The sequence below is a fragment of the Monodelphis domestica genome, chromosome 8, assembly GCF_027887165.1.
Source record: "Monodelphis domestica isolate mMonDom1 chromosome 8, mMonDom1.pri, whole genome shotgun sequence".
Lineage (NCBI taxonomy): Eukaryota > Metazoa > Chordata > Mammalia > Didelphimorphia > Didelphidae > Monodelphis > Monodelphis domestica.
In genome coordinates this window covers 4,857,487-4,874,732 of record NC_077234.1, presented here as the reverse complement: position 1 = coordinate 4,874,732, position 17,246 = coordinate 4,857,487, and the positions used below count along the sequence as shown (strand labels likewise).

General features: G+C 41.9%; 1 protein-coding gene across 1 annotated transcript in view; it reads right to left on the bottom strand.

Annotated features, from left to right (window-relative positions):
* The window catches only part of FGF12 (fibroblast growth factor 12), a 578,750-nt gene that overhangs the window by 401,762 nt on the left and 159,742 nt on the right, over positions 1 to 17,246 (bottom strand). The gene's annotated exons all lie outside the window — the stretch shown is intronic.

Genomic DNA, 17,246 nt, shown 5'->3' with positions numbered 1-17,246 from the left:
GTAAAGCCTGTGCTCCATGGGCACAGCCAGAGTGAACTCACAGCCATCCCTACTGTCACTGAGACATCTATGAATGTCTTCAGGAGAGATAAGGCAGACACAAACAATCCCCAATAATGCTGGGATGCATAACTGGGCAGGACTGAAGGAGTAAAGAACTGAAGTGAGAGGTGCATCATTTGCATCTGAGAGGATGATTTTGGCCACTCAAGTGAAGCCATAGTTCTGGCCGATGTGGGCATTTCTATTTTGTCTTCTATCTCCAACACTGTCTCTTCTCCTTCTGTTCTATCTATCCCTTGTGGCACACGTCACCCAGAATGACTTTACAAACTTAAAATATGGGAGGAGGAGAAGTAATCAGGGGGCATGAATAAGGAACCCCTTTGAATTGCCTCTTGCCAATTATTTCTGTATAGTTAAATTTAGAAACATTCCTTCCATTTAGTAGTTATTACCTATCCAGGGTGTATGGGGTGCTCAGGGAGGGGTAGTATCTCTGGTATGGAGGGCTTGTCGTGCCCTCCTAGGGCAGCTCTCCAACCTCTGACCCCCACCTGACACCCAGCTCTCACGTGTGGCTCCCAGTAGCTTCTAGCATGCGGCAGTGGCCACACCCCGGGCAACGGCTTCGACAGGCCGGCTAAACCTTGTGAGGGTAGCCATCGGGTCATCGCCGACCCCTGGTGAACCAGGGCTTTGCTCACCCAGCATGTGAAGACTACTTTGGCGGAACAGGCAGAAGAAACCAACAAGTAGGTTCAACGGCTGAGATGGCGACGCAGCAAAGTGCTGTGGAGTGCTCAGGGCGTGTTGGAGCACAAAGGACAACACGGCCATCCAATGCAGCTGAGGAAGTCTCCAGGTGTAACGACTTTTCTTACCACTGGACCCAGACTTCCAACGCCGAGAGAGGGGACTGTCTCTGTGCACCGACTTTTCCACTTAAATCTCCTTCACGCACAAGTATCTTTGTGCACACTCATCTATCCTAACCCCGTCCACCCTCTTCAAGACCTGTGGCGATGGGGGAGTGACGACGCAACAGGTGAAGGTGACCACTGGCAGTTGTAGTCACGATCCTGCACATAGGCAGCCCATGGACCAGTGGTCGCTCGGCCCTGTAGGGCAGCAGGGACGTTCGGCAGCATCCTGGGCGACTGAGCAGCCCTCTCTAGGACAGCACTGCTAACCCTAATCAAGGGAGGGGACTAGAAAAGGTGTCCCAAACATCGCCTGCCCTACAAACACCTGGTCAGCATACCGTGGCTGGCGGGTCATCCCTTCAAGTGGACAAAATCAAAAGAAACAAAATACAAAGAAACTCCTACTAGGAGCATGGCACATCAGAACATTACTTGACAGAGAGAATACCCAAGACCTGAGAGAAGAACAGCTCTAATCGGTAAAGAACTGGCACGATATAACATCGACATCACAGCCTTAAGCGAAACACGCTTCCCAGAAGAGGGATCACTCAGCGAACCCATCACCGGATACACCTTCTTCTGGAAAGGTAGCCAGGCCCCATGTGCCACAAACTGTGCGCCTCAGCCTTTGGACTCCAAAGCCACATGAGGGTACACCGTAGATGAAACTGCACAAAGACAATCGTCATTCTCAGTCACCGAGAGACTATCACTACTACTACTACTACCTATCCAGGAGTCTTTCTCTCAAGTTAAGAAAAGGCACCAAGTGCATTACAAAATTTAAAGCTGGAATGAACCTCAATATTCACCAAGTCCAGCCACTCATGATTTCTACTGGCGAGGAAACTGAGGCCCAGAGGGAAGAAGTCACTTGCACAAGGTCGAGTAGTCATAAAGCCTGGATGGAAGCCCTTGTCCTCTCATTTTAACTCAAACTGAGTGCACATTCTGCTATGTGCCCCCGGAGACAAGCAGCATAGGACAGAGAGATGAATACTACTTAAAGTTTCAGTGCTACAGGTTTTCTAAAAGAAGCATCTGAAGACAATCTGAACGCAACTTCCCTTTGATTCTTTTCTCCATTTTTCACAGAAGAAATTTTAATGGGCTTTAGATCTGAAATTCATCACTTGAACTATATTTTGACATCTGGTTCCCATAGCAAGATGAGAGGATCATTCAAAGGTTTTCAAAGTGCATTCTAGGAACATAGCCCATCATGTAGGGAGAGTGAGGGTGACAGATAGATAGTCTGAGGTTTACACTGGAAGTCAAGGAAGATGCAAATAACCAGAACAAAGTTTCTATTTTGGTAAGTGGCTCCATTTTGGAGGAATTCATGAAAAGGCATGAATAAGAGTCACACCAAATGGGAAGGGAATGGTAGTCTGTGCTCTCCACCCGTGGAAACATTTCCTCAAAAGTGGGATCATGGAAACATTGATGGATGGATGGATGGATGGATGGATGGATGGATGGATGGAAGAAGAGAAAACTGAGGTACCAAATAATTGGTTAGTTGCCAGGGTCATAAAGCAAGTTAGGAGAAGACATGGAACATGGATTCAAAATTTGTATTCCATGTCAAGAATGATCTCAGTTACAACATTTTATCTATGAAGATTTGGGGGTAGGAAAGCAGGATTGGTGCTATTCATCAGAAGACATTTCCCCTCCTTTATCCTAAAGATGGTGGTATAAAACCTTCAGGCACATCATAGTTTACAGAGGTCAGAAACAGGTCATGGAGGTAATCCAATTCTAACCAAGAAGTATAGAGGTATTCCCTACTAGGCTCCAGGCAAGAGGGAATATAGCATAGTGGACAGAGAGCTTGAAGCCAAGATGTCCTGGGTTTGAATCCTATCTCTGAATATACTGATTTTATGATCCCGAGAAAAGCTTTTACTGTATTAGATGTCTAGACAACCTTCCAAGACTACAAATTGCAGAAGATGCATAGATGTGTTACATGTGTAACATGTGTTACATACATACATACACAGGGTATTGATGGAAATGTCTTTCTGGGGAATTCCCTACTACTAAGACAATCTCGAGTTCCTATCCCTGCATATCAGGCACCGTGGTAGGATTTGAGCATTCAAAGACAGAATTAAAAACAGGCCATGACTTCGAAGACATATTAATAAGCAAGTACTTTCATGAATAATTTGGGGAGGAATAAGAAAGAACTGACTTCAAGAGGGAAGGATTCCAAGATCCTGGGTGGAGATGGAACATAAGATAATCCTTGAAGGGATTGAAGGATTCTCAGAAGAGGACAGGAGTAGGAAGGACTCTTCAGACTAAGGGCCCAACTAGACAAAGCCACAGCAGTGGATGATGGAGCACTGAATTCAGGGAATAGGAAGACAGTTTGGCTGTAACACATGGGGATGCAACAATTGGAGTAAATTGAAATCAACTTGGATAGGTAGTTTGCAGCAAGCTTGTGAAAGATTTGAAATGGGCTGAGTGGGTTGGATGTTGTGAGAGGAGTAAAGGAGCCACCGACTCTTGGAGGTGGTCAGGACTATGCCACCTCTCTGGAGGAGTTAGATCCCCAACACATGCCATTCCTGAAAACAGATCTGCAAGCCAGGTCCTTTCTAATAATTGTGGGCCTGAGAGCTGACTTCTGGCCATTCGCCATAGTCATTATCTAGCTAAACCAATGACGTCAGGACGAAAAAGGCTAAGTGGCACTTATGAGCATTTCTGGAAATCCCATGAACCTTTGTTTGCTTTGGGGCTGGTTCCTCCACACCTCTAAAATAAGACTTCCCTTTCTTCTCTCCCATTGAAGAGAAAGGCACTATATTCAGCCCACATAAACCTGATCTATTAAAATGTTCTAAAACCATTGCTGTTGTTAGCACAGTTAATGGACTGTCAATATCAAATGTGCAAACTCCTTCTGCCAGCAAGCTAAAGGTGACTCTGGGAAATCGGTCGCTGTGCCGAAGCAGGCACGGTTCTATTCTGGAAAGTCGCTCTTTCTGCAAACATCTGAGCCTGTGAAATCTGGCCCCAAAAAAGATCTGATGATATGGCTGTTATCCCAAAATAGCAGCTGCCTCCATTATGCCCAGGCTCAGCACGATATTGAATCACATTGCCCTGGGACGTGTGCCACAGCCAGAGTACAAGAAGGGGCTGTGGCAGAGAGAGCTGCTGTGAGAAGTGTGATGTGGGGATGCTCAGAAGCATCTTGATTTGGTAGGTCAGAGACAGAGGTGGTTGGGGAGGGAGGATCATTCACAAGGCACCTGTCCAATCCAGGGAAGATGAATCAAAAAGGACACCATTCTTCTAGAAGAAACACCACAGTCACCTCTAGTCTTCTCTCAAATTTACCCATCTCTAGCTAATCCTTGGGCACAGAAAATAGCCTCCTGCTCCTGCCAACCCCTATTGACAGGCAACACAGACATATTCTGCCTACCTACCTCACTTGTTGCCATATAACTCACTCTCTTTTTTCCTCTTCATTCATTAATTCCATTTCATTCACTCATTCTAATTCACTCAATGAGCATTATTAAGCACCTACTATACACTAGGAATTGTGATAGGTTCTGGAATAAAAAAAACCAAAAGTTAAACAGCCCCTTCCTATAAGGAAATTATGACTGTTGTTGTTTTAGGGGAGACAACAGGCACACAGATAAGTGAACAGAAAACATGGAAAAGAACTCCCAGGTAATTTAGGAGTGGGTGATCAGAGTACTATCAACTACATAAAGCTCAAAGATGATCAGCTATTGAATGTGGCACATGAGTTAAACTTAAATGAACCTCACGATTCTGAGATTGTGGAGAGGAAGGATTCAGTTCCAAGAAAGAGGTTCAAACAAAGGCATGGAGGTGAGAGCTTGCATATGATGTACAAGGAGTAGAAAGTAACTTAGTTGGACTGGAAGCCACTGTGGAAAAGGAAGTAATATCTAAGAAGTCTGGAAAAGCAATCTGAAACTACATTGTAAGGAGTTGAAATGCTTATCAGAAGAGATTAGATTTTATCCTAGAGACAAGAGGGAGGCAAAGGAGCATCTTGGGTAGGGAGTGACATCTTTAGATCTGGATTTTTAGGAAGATTATTTTGGCAGCAGTGGGAAAGATAGATTCTCTTCTTCCCACTATTCTTTTAGTTTTTTAATCCTTTCCTTTGGTCTTAAAATCAATACTCTGTATTGGTTTCAAGGCAGAAGAACAGTAAGGACTAAGCAAAGCAGTTTAAGTAACTTGCCCAGAGTCACACAGCTAGGAAATTTCTGAAGTCAGATTGGAACCCAGGACTTGAGGAATCTAGTCTTGAGGTCTGGCTTTTAATCCATTGGGTCATCAAGGTGTCCCTCTTCCCACTCACTATTTTTAATGTTCATATTATTTTGATTTTCACTACAGAAATATGCTGAAGGGGTGAGAACAAATGGGAGGGGAAACCTTTGCAAGTCTGTCACGCCATATCCATACCTGATGAGTATCTCTTGCAGTACTTCTAACAAGTTACCTTGGATGGACTTCCTCATTTGTTGGTGATCTTCATTCTACTTAACCACTTTGCATTTGGTAGTGACACCATCCACCACTATCACCTGGATGCTTTCTTATTCCTTCGGTTCAGTAATGAATCCCTCACTTAGTTCATCTACCTTTTTGTTTATTCGCTCCCCCTCTAGCTCCTCAATTGGGTTTTTGCTTGCTTGTGACCTTTAAATGTAAGCATCCACCAAACCTCTGTCTTCAGTGGTCTTCTCACCCTCTATTCTCTCCTTTGACCATGTTATCCCATTTCCATGGCTTGAAGTGCACCTGCAGATCATTCCCAGTCTAGCTATTGATTTCTGGTCCCTCCTCTGAGCTCCAATTCTGTTTACACTTTCCTAATAGAAGTCTAGATTACATGCCATGATTTTCAACATTTCCAAATTGTCAACATGTTCAATTCAACATATAAAAATGGAATCTGTGCTTTTCTCCAGGAGCTCAGCACTCTTCCTTTCTCTATTCCTCTCACCATCCTCCCAGTCACCTAGACTCATAGATAAAATATCATCTTTGATTCTACTTCACGATTCTCCATCCCTCATCTGTCCAATCAGTTGCCAAGTCCCATTGATTCTACCTCAGGGGTATCTCTTGCATGAGGCAGTAGAGTACAGTAGGAAGGGCATAGCTTCTGGAATCAGACTCCCCGGGTTTGAACTATTCAGCACTTGTGGTCATTGGTACAAGGTGCTTGTCTTCCAAAGTCTTTGGTTTCTTTGTATATAAACAAAGACATCTGACTGGATAACCTCTGGGGCGCCTTCCGCCTCCAGGACAATAAGTCAATGTACATTCCTTTTTGACTCCTGCCCCTCCCAGATTAATTGAGTTGATTATTTCTCACATGAACTATTGGGAGAGTATTAAACGGAATGGGATTCCTCCAGTGTTAAAATGTCTATAGACAGACAGCACCACTATTGTTTTAGTTCCCTAAAGTTCTTAAGCTCAAATCTTTCCTCTCCTTCTCCCTATCACACTATGCCTAACCATTTGAAAGTCATGCATACTGGTAGTATCACTATAAAGTGTTTCACATATTTCTCCTTCTTCCCTTCCCTCCTTTTCTATATCAGGTTCTATAGTGAAACCCCTCACCATCTACTTCCTGGACGATTGAAATAGCCTTCTAATTTCATTATCCCCAGCTTCTATGGTCTATGCTCTCCACCCAGCTCTAGAAAGAGCATACCAATGTCCTGAGTCTCATCAGGTCACTCTTTGTCTGCTCATGTCCCATTGATAGTCCCCTCTTCTATCTGGGACACAATATACAATCTTCGCCTAACCGTGGATTTCTCGCCATCTAGTATGACTCCAATCTATCTCTCCAGACTTCTCCCATGACCCAACTTTGCTCCTTCTAAATCTCAGCCAAACTGGCCTATGTGCTATTTCTCAGCCCGAGCATCCTTCCTCCCATGTTTTTGTCTTTGTGTAGACTCATGTTGGAAGCACACTCGCTCCCCACTTCAGTCTCTAAGAATCTTTGGCTTCCTTTAAGACTCATCTGCAATCCCTTACTGGAAGCTCCCTCTCATCCTCTTGACTATCTGTGCTCTTTTCCTCCCTCTGATTATAACCTTGTAAACAATTATTTTTTAATAAGTTGTGTCTCCTATTAGAAAGGAAACTCCTTTAGGGAAGGGCTTTTTTTTTTTTGCATTTGTGTCATCAGCTCTTAGCATGGTGCCTTACACACGAGCAGTCCTTAATCAATGTTTCTCTAATAGGACTGGATCGAATTGGTTCCCTAAAGCACAGGTCTGGCCATATCAATTCGCTGTTCAAATTCATTCCACCTCTCCCAGTTACCTTTTGGATGAAATGCAAAGCTTTATCTAGCTCCCTGGCCATCTGGGTACAGAATAGATCAGGCTCCCTTGTCTTCTCCTACTGACCACCTTTACCGATTTGTTCCTTTAACACTGGCTAACTTCCTTGTGCCTAGCCTCTTGATGCTCTCTCTTCTGCTCACATTACTGTCAAGTCCGATCCCCACTACAGTTCTAGCCCAATTGAAGTCCTTTGTAGTCCTCCATTTTCTTCAAAGCTTTGTTCAGATTCCATCTCCAGAAAGCCTTCCCAGATTCTTCTACCTACTGCCCCCAAAAACCTTTCAGCAACATTTACTTCTTCCAGCCTCTCAGACCATTCTGCCATTCTGTTCGGGCTCCTTGTTTTCCCTCCTGGGATGGTTATCTTCATATTGAAGGCTTTAGAGGTGACAAGGGACTCCAAGATTATCTCCCCAAATCGCCTCATTTTACACAAGGTGAAACAGGCCAAGGAAGGGCATATACTTTCGTCACACAGCTCATTTGTCATTAGATCAAGCTTCAAATCCGGGTCTACTCATTCAAACACCAGCACTCTTCAAGCGGTCACTTTATTCCTTCTCGCCCTACTTCTGCTGGCTCACTTTGGCCAGTGACTAGAGATAGTCCCATCTCTGTGTTCCTAGCAGGAACACTGCATGCCATTGTCACATATGCATCCTAAATGATGGGGAAAGCTGCCCCAAGTATTAATCTTGCTTCTTCCTAACTACTAAAAAGCTTGCCTTTTCCCAAAGCTGAGTCTTCCTCCTCTCTTCTCGAATTCTGTGGCCAAAGTCTGGCAGTCCTTTTGCACTTCAACCTAACTTCCTTCTTCTTCTCTCAGGACCTTCTTCTGTAAACACTCAACTACTCCTTGAAGTGGTCCTTAATCACAGCAACAATAACGATGCCCATTACTGGGATGACAGGCAGTTAAAGTGACATATAACACATTTCCTTGGGAAGAGAAGAGGCACGTAGGTGATTCAAGAGGGAGGATGATGGCTACTGAAAAATGCATTTCAGAGTGGATGGAGAAGGTCCATCTTTTACCAGCTTTTAGAAAAATCCCAGATGAGCTGGAGACCATTGGTAGGAAGGCATCCAGAATGGAGAAGGGCCTGGGGTTCTTGCCATTTGAGAATCAGATGAAGGCATAGAATCTGTCCAACTAAGAAAAGATTTAGATTCGGGTTAAAATGGAATGTTACAAACCCCGAATAGTGCATTAACCCAGAATTGGTCAATGAAATGAGGGGGCCAGGGAAGATAACAATATCAACTACAATCACAATGAGAATGAACATAATTATAAGAATAAGAATACAGCCAGGTAGTGCACTTGTACTGGATCAGAAAGATTAGAATTCAAATCTAACCTCAGTCACTTATTAGCTTTATGTCCTTGAGCAACTCACCTAACTGCTCTTTGTCTCAACTTGCTCATTAGTAAAACTACATCCTAGGGTTGTTGTGAATGAGATATTTGTAAAGCACTTTGCAAACCTGAAAGACTACAGAAATGTCATTGATTATTTATCACTGGTGCTGTAATACATCTAAATCATCCTTTGTTAACTTTCCAAACAAGTTAATTCTTCAGGCTTGCTTTTTGCTCACCAAATGACATTCTCATCTAGCCTTTTTGCCCCTAAGTTGATCTCAGGTGGCTCTCCATGCATGATATGCCATCTCCTACCTCTGTGACTTTGCACATGCTTCAATTCCTCAGGGCCAGGAAGGCTCTCCTTCCTCATCTCCACTCTTTGAAACTCCTAGCCCTCCTCAAGTGCCAGTCCCTTCATAAATCCTTTCCTGATTCCCCCATCATTGGCCTCAATTCCACTAAATTACTGAATATTTTAATTTTTAAACATTTTCTATTTGCCTACCGGTATACAGGTTTTTCCATCCCAGTAGAATATAAGTTTCTTGATGGCTGGCACTATTTATTTACTTATTTTTGTCCTTGGATCCCTTGGACATGACACATGGAAGGCACAGAACACAGTGTTGTTGGACTGAATTGATTTATCTCTAAGTGACCTTAGAAGGAGCATGTCAGCATGGTTGTCAGAGCAGTCTATCAGGCACAGCTTCTCTTGCGTACTCTCAGTCTGGATGTCCTAAGCAGACTTACAAAGTAGACTTAAGGACTTGTGGGAATAGAACTGCTTGGGAATCGTAACTCTTACTGTGAATGAATCAGTGGGCATTGCACTCTTCAGTCTTTATCACTGCTCACCTGGAAGCCATCTTGAATGCATCTGGTCCACATTAACTACTTTACTGAGAATGTGTAGTGAGAGACAGAACATTGGGAACCCAGTGTCTGAGCACTAGCCCAGAGACCTGTGCTGAGGAAATACTCTGCAATTCTGTCCATCTTTCTTTAAAACCTTCAGCAGTAAGACCTTGAAACATAGACAAACGCCAAAGTCTAAACATCCAAATCAAGCTTGTGCTGCTGTGATCTTGGGCCCTTCTTGGGAAACTTGGCATAAGAGCTGTTATTGCCCTTGATGATAAATAATCTCCTACCCTGGCCTTCTCCGTTCATTATGGTGAAACAATGTTCTTGGGCACAAGGAAATAGCTCAGATGCCCATGGGTGTAATATTCATGCCAGGGACCTCAGTACTTTGGATTCGTATTTTCATGACTACAATTGCAAACTAGCAAAAGAAAAAATCAAAATATCCTATGTAATTGATTCCTTAGTCCAAGAGGAAATAAAAATATAAATTTATAATAGTGTATGAGGAATAGTGCTAGAGTGTAGAAAGTGTACTAGATTGGAAATCATTAGAACCCTGACTTTAAGATCTTATTAAGCACATATGTTTAAATGAGTTCTTACTGAGCCCCAGTTTCCTCATTTCAAAAATAGGGATAAAAATTTAAGTGACATAGCATGATGGACTTAGAGTCTAGAAGATTTCTAAGTTCAAATACTGCTCCAAATTCTTCCTGGAATCTTGTGTAATTCTGGGCAGGTTATTTAATAATCTTCTACCTTAGTTCTTCATCTATACAATGGAGAATATGGTACTTGCCTCATAAGTCTGTAATGAGAATCAAATGAAATAACATGTGTAAAATGCTTTGACAGTACTAAAGCCCTATAGAAGGTCTATCATTATTATCATCATTAATATTATTATCATTACTGTTATTATCATTATTGTTGCTTTTTTTACTGTTCTTAATAGCTATATTCTCTTCCCCAAAACATAAGCGTAAGGGATAGATGAGATGATGTCTAAAAAAGCCTTTGGAAATCTCAAGATCATATATAAACTCTTACTCTTCTGCATCATTATTATTTAACAGTTTGCAACAGAGGCTGGCACTAAAGAAAAAGTGCCAGGCTGAAGAGTGTGTGGAACTGATCACCTTGACAGGGGAGGGGCCCCAGGAGTTTGGAATTTAGAGGAGGAGAAGACTCTGGCTAGTAGAGGAGTTGCTCTCTGAATCAGGAGAAGCTGAAGAGAGAAGGTTGAAAAAGACTTTCTCCTGAGGGTTACCCACTTTTTCTGGTCTGTGGCTGGAAATCCTTCCCCCCAACATTTCCCAATTGAAGACTATTGAAGAGGAAACTTGAAAAAGACATTTTAAATCTCTGTCCAACTTTACTTCAGCTCCTGTTGCCCCAAGTCTGAACTATGACCAAGGGGCCAAACCCAGGATGAGTCAACCTGACTTTCTCTCAGGGGGCTCAGACTGCCAAGGCCCGAGTTCTCCCCAAACTTGAGGAGGGAGTGGGAAAGGGTTTAGATAGAGACAGGGACCCCCTTTTCCCCACCTTCCTTTCCCATTCATTCCCTAACAGTTATTCCTTTGTATTATCCTGATTGAGTAGTTGACATTAAAATGGTTATCTTTTCCCCAAGCTGTGAATCAAGTGTGAGTGAACAGATCAAGGGAAGACCCTTTGGTCTCAAGTAGTGGAGGGGGGACAAGAGGGACAGAAGAATCTGGGAGAGCAGCCTTAGCTAAGGAGAGAAGGCAGAAGAGGGAAAATCTTCAAATCTCCCCTCTCCTCTCTCTGAGCGAACCTTAAACATCAGCTGCCTCCCCTGAACCCTGCTTTGAAAAGGGAGATCCCCACTCTTTTCTTCTCTATATATATACTGAAAGACTGAATCCCTTGGTTACCAAAAAACATCCCCTATAATACAAATGACACCCTAATTTAATAGAACCCCATTTAAAAAAAGCCTTAGTGACCAACTGTCACCAACTCTCATCAACTGTCAGTTGTAACTGCCGAGGCTAGCAGCCATTGTCACTGGCTCTGCCTAGACGTTTCCACACAGGATCAAAGACATCTTGATTCCTGGTGGGGGAGTACAAGCCAATCACCAACTGCCACTTTGGTCAGTTGGAAAACTGAGGAAGAGAGGTTATTGTGAAAGAGGCTGTATCGGGGCTGTCTGCTTATAAGATCTAGCCATCTTAGATCCTGGTTAGAAGCAAAGCTTGTGGGGATAACAACCATTTTCTAACTGTTAACTCCTGGCAGTTAGAGCATAGAAAATATCTAATGGGAAAAGTGTTACAACTAATGCTGTGGTCTGCTATGGTGGGAATAATTGCAATTTATTGGGGCTACTGTATCATTTATAATACAGTGTCAGGGATGAGAGACAATGTTCTGGGGAAATTAACCAATATGGCTTTGGGATGGACAAAGATACCAATGAATTATCTAGATGTGAATTACCTCTGGCAAATCATACCCCAAATTTATGTGGTGTTCATGGCAGTGACTAACATCTTAAAGAATATCAAATCTGGTGTCAACCTGATCTTCCAAAAGAAAACTATACATGCTCTAGTCATGGATGATAGATTAGCGGCATTGTTTGTTCAGATCCCTATTATAACTGAGATATGCCAGGATTACATGCAGAGAAAACAAGGCATGGGGAAGGGAACTGACATGGAGACTGGGAACATGATGAGACAGACTAATTAGGATGATGTAGTTACTAATACTAATACTGGGACACCATTAGGGGAAATAGGGGGAAATGACCTTGCCAATAAAATACAGGCACAAAACAAGGCACCAACTAATGCATCTGCTAACAATCTTGCAAATGCATCAAAAGTTCAAAAGATTGTGCCTTTGTGTGATGTAGCTAAGGTCACTGATAACTCTGATATCTTACATGCAAAGGTTCATAAGTTATTCACCACCCATGATTTAAAGTCTTTATGTAAACACATGTCTAATTTTTTATTAAAGCCTTATCTCGAAATTAAAGAACTAAAAAGAGCAATTCACATGAACCAGATTTTGAGGATGTAGAAATTATTTATCTGAATTTTTATGCCCCAGGAACATAAAAACTTTATTGAGCAAACTAGATAAGATTCTTCACTCATGAGCTAGCCAGAAGTTTTTGAAGATCTGGATTTTTCTAATCCAAGATCAATGAATCTAAGAAAATGCTGTGGGGATCTATTGCATGGAATGAAGCAATTGTCAGAAAGACCCAATGCATGGGCAGAAATTTGACAGATTATCCCAAGAAAAAAATGAACACCCAAGTGCATTTATCAATCACCTTATTGAAAAACCTGAGGGACTGTTGGGCTTTTACCCTGATTCAAAAGAGTCAGAGGCACACGTGAGGAGACAATTTCTCAAGGGCTGTGATAAACACTTGAGGGATTTATTCTGGAACTATTGCCCTAAGTTTGACACCATGTCACTTAATGAACTTAGGGACACTGTCACCTATCTCCATGATAATGAAGTAGAATAGGACAGGGAAAAGGATGATCTAAAGAAAAAACTCCAAGAAACCTTTGAAATATGAAGGGAGAAAGAATTACAGGAGGTTAAGAACCTGGCTACAATTAAGACATTTAACATATGAACCACACAGTATAGACAGACACCCCAAAGTCAACAGAGGGTGCAAAGAGATACCAGAACTTGCTTTTTATGTTCTCGTCAAGGAAACATAGTAAGAAACTGCCCAATGAAATATCACTATGAACAGGGCCAAAATAAGAGAGATGGGAAAGGTAAAAATACATATTATCAGGGGAAAGTATATAATAACAAAAACTATGGGAAACAAGACTCTAATAGCAAGCAGTGTTGCTTTCACTGCACCCTGAGAGAACAGGAGACCCCCAGACCTGAAATCCATGGAAGCAGCTATAACTTCTGGAGCAAAACTCTGTTATTAAGAAGTGGTAATGAGGAATAATCATTATACCACATGATGCCAGGATCTAGCATTATCTAGTTAAAAAGAGTCAAATTTGGGAGGTACCCAGGGAGGAAACATGAGGGTATAAGCATAAAGGGCAAAAAGGGAGATGGTAGAAAGGAAAAAGAAAACTTTAAATTTTTAGTGATGGATAAACAGATAGTTGGGCAAGATGCCAAGGGAAGCAACTTAAGTACAAAACAAAAGTCTAGAATTGAGGTGAAGAATGAAATTGCACAGATAATAGCAGACATGAAACAAGATATTTATGGTTCACAACACATGAGCACACAAAATTGCATGGAGAAAAGCAAGGAGAAGATTAAAACCTTTTTGGAAATTTTCTTAGCTTGCAGAATGGGTCTAGGGAGTGGAAAATCAAGCAGGGCTAAAAAATCTTTAAAAGAGCAACTTAAGTATCCACACCATTCTGACAAGATAGCCAAATGAGACATTATTGCAAGAGATTTTGAAGCTGATACAGTTATACATCTAAGAGGGGAAAGAAAGGGAAATGAGAGGAGAACTAACTTAAATCCAAAAGCCAAAGACTTTTACCCACAAGATCATATTCAAAATCTTATAACTCTCAAAGATACCAGTCCTGGGGATGGATTTAGCACAGATCAATATCAAAATTCCAATGACTGTCTATTTTATGAACCAGAGACTGCAAAACAATCAAAGGGAGTGGAAACAGAAGAGTTTTTGTTAGTGAAACATCATCCAAGAAGTTCTCAAACTGAAATTAATGCAAACGCAAATCTTTCCTCCGAGCAAGCTCTTAGCTCACAGACAACAGTGGTTCAAAGTGATACAGAGCTAGTTAATAATAATGCATTGAATGAGGATGGAATAACTGAAGATGGGATTGTAGATTACACTATAACATCTACAAAACCTGAAACATCTACTAGTTATACAAGTGCGTTACAACCCTTGGCACAAGAAAGTAAAGATGATAATAAGAAACCTGTGCATGTAGACAACACAATAGCTAGTTTGCAATATGAAGCAGAGATACAGGAACCATATGTATGGATCAAAGTGGGAGATCAAAATTACAAGACTCTCATTGATACAGGGGCAGCCAGATCCATATTAAAGTCATTCCCAGGGGACACCACAATACAGAGTATGGTTTCAGTGGCAGGTACTATGGGACAGATAGAATGAGGCCCGCAATTGAAATCTAAGATGGTAACACTAGGTCCACTGCCCATTGATCATACATTCCTTCTAATTCCAGGGTGTCAGTATAACCTTTTAGGATGCGATTTTCTTTATAAAATTGGGGCAACTTTGCAATGTGAGCAACCAGGGGACATATGCCTCCATTTACCAAAACAATCCCTGAAACCTTATCCTCTATTATTTTGGGGACAGCTTGATGAGACCACTGATAAGCAGCAGGCTATAACATCTCTTTATGAAATTCCTACAAATATTGCACAGGGTGTATGGGCAGCACATAAGAATGATGTGGGGATGATTAAATTGGTACAACCAGTAAAGATAGAGGTCAAAGATTGTATACCTCCCAAGACCCCTCAGTATAAGCTCAGGAAAGAAGCTGAAGAAGGCATAACACCTATTATCAACAGCTTGCTGGAGCAGGGCATATTGAGACACAGTGTCAGAATATGATAGCCCAATACTAGCTATTAAAAAGAGCAAGCCAAACTCTGATAGTACAGGGAATTGGCGATTTGTGGAGGATCTCAGAGCAATCAATAATATAATCAAGAAAACCCCTACCATTACACCATCTCCCAATGACATTATTTCTTAGATTCCTAGCAATGCATTATAGCATACTGTAATTGACTTAAGCAATGCATATTTTATGATTCCACTCCATCCTGATAGCCAAAATATATTTGCATTCTCATGGAAGGAAATCAGCTCTGCTGGACTTGTTTAGTGCAGGATTGTTGTGAGAGTGCATCAATTTTCTGCCAGCTGCTGAAAAAAGACCTAGAAAATATAAAATTCAAACATAGCAAGCTAGGGCATTATGTATATGATCAGCTTCTGGCATACCCTGTTGCAAAAACATGCCTAGAAGACTCAAAGAGACTGCTAATTAAATTGTACAAAAGAAGACATACGGTCTCAAAAAGAAAATTACAATGGGTTCTCCCAAAAGTCTAGTTCCTAGGCTTTATCCTGGAAAAGGGAACCAGGAAAATATCCAGTAAGAGAATAGCAGATATACAGAAGCTAGGTAATCCACATACAAAGAAACAACTTAGGGCATTCCTGGGCACTACTGGGTTCTCACATCATTACATCTCAGGACATTCATATATTTCCAAGTGTCTCACAGATCTGACCAAAAATGAGGTTGAGGAGCCATTGAAGCTCACAAAAGAACATCTATCTACCTGCTCTGTCCACTTTAAACAAGCTATCCTAACAGCTCCAGCCCTTGGCATTCCAAATTATAAGAAAGATTTTCATTTATATATCCATGAGGCTAAGGGTATAGCTTCTGGAGTGTTAACCCAATATCTAGGATTGAGTTTAAGACCTATTGCATAGTACAGTGAAATTTTGGATCCGGTGGAAAAAGGCTTGGTGCATTGTCTGCCCAGCATTGCCACTGCTGCCTTCATGGTTAAAAAAGCTAATGAATTAGTGCTGGGATGCAAGCTCCATGTTTACTCTGCACACCAGCTACAAAAATTGCTAAAATCACAGAGTAGACATGCATTTACATCTGCAAGGCTATTCCAGTACAAAATCATTTTGCTGACAAATAACAATCTAATTTTACATAGATGTGCACCACTGAATCCAACCACATTAATCCCTGACCTACCATTGGGAGAAAAGCCCATACATGATTGCACACCAACAGTAGAAACAGTACATAGAACCAGAGAAGATCTGAAGGACACACCACTCAATGATCCCAAACTTCAGATATATTCAAGTGGTTCTTCATATGTTTTCAAAGACAAAAGAATCACAGGGGCTGCAGTTTTGACAGGGAATGGGACCCTCTGGCAAGCATCATTACCAAGTCATGTCAATGCTCAAGGAGCCGAACTCAGAGCCCTCTAGAAGTGCTGTGCTATCCCTAGAAGTGCTGGTGCAGTCCAAAGGCAAAAGGGTGAATATATATATGGATTCAGCTCATTCCTTTGGAATATTATTTGCTGCAAGACAAACTTAGAAGAATAGGGGATGTGTCACAACATCTAGAAAAAGGATAGCATATGAGAACCTCATAAACCAACTCTTAGAAGCAGTGAATGGGTGCCAAAGGAAGTGACGGTGATCCATTGCAAGGCTCACTCCTCTGACAAGGACGAGGTATCCCTAGAAGATCACAGGGCAGATGTAACAGCAAGACTCACTGCAGATTTGGTCCTATCCATGTTCTGAATTTCTCTCTGGTGGATGAGCATGACCTCAAACAAGCATACTGCCAAAAGGAGATTCAGTTATGGCAAGAACATCTAGGGGCCAGATTAGTCAAAGGAATCTGGTTAGCACAAGGAGGGAAGCCCATCTTGCCCAAAAGGCTGTGCCAACATCTATGCAATGTGATTCACTCCAGAAGTCATTACAGAGTGAAATCCATACTGGATGAGGTCTGCAGGTTTTGGGAAGCTCCAGGAATATTAACAAATGCTATAGGAGTGTGTCATACATGTGACATCGATAGAAAGTTTAATCAAGGTCATTTCAAATGCAAG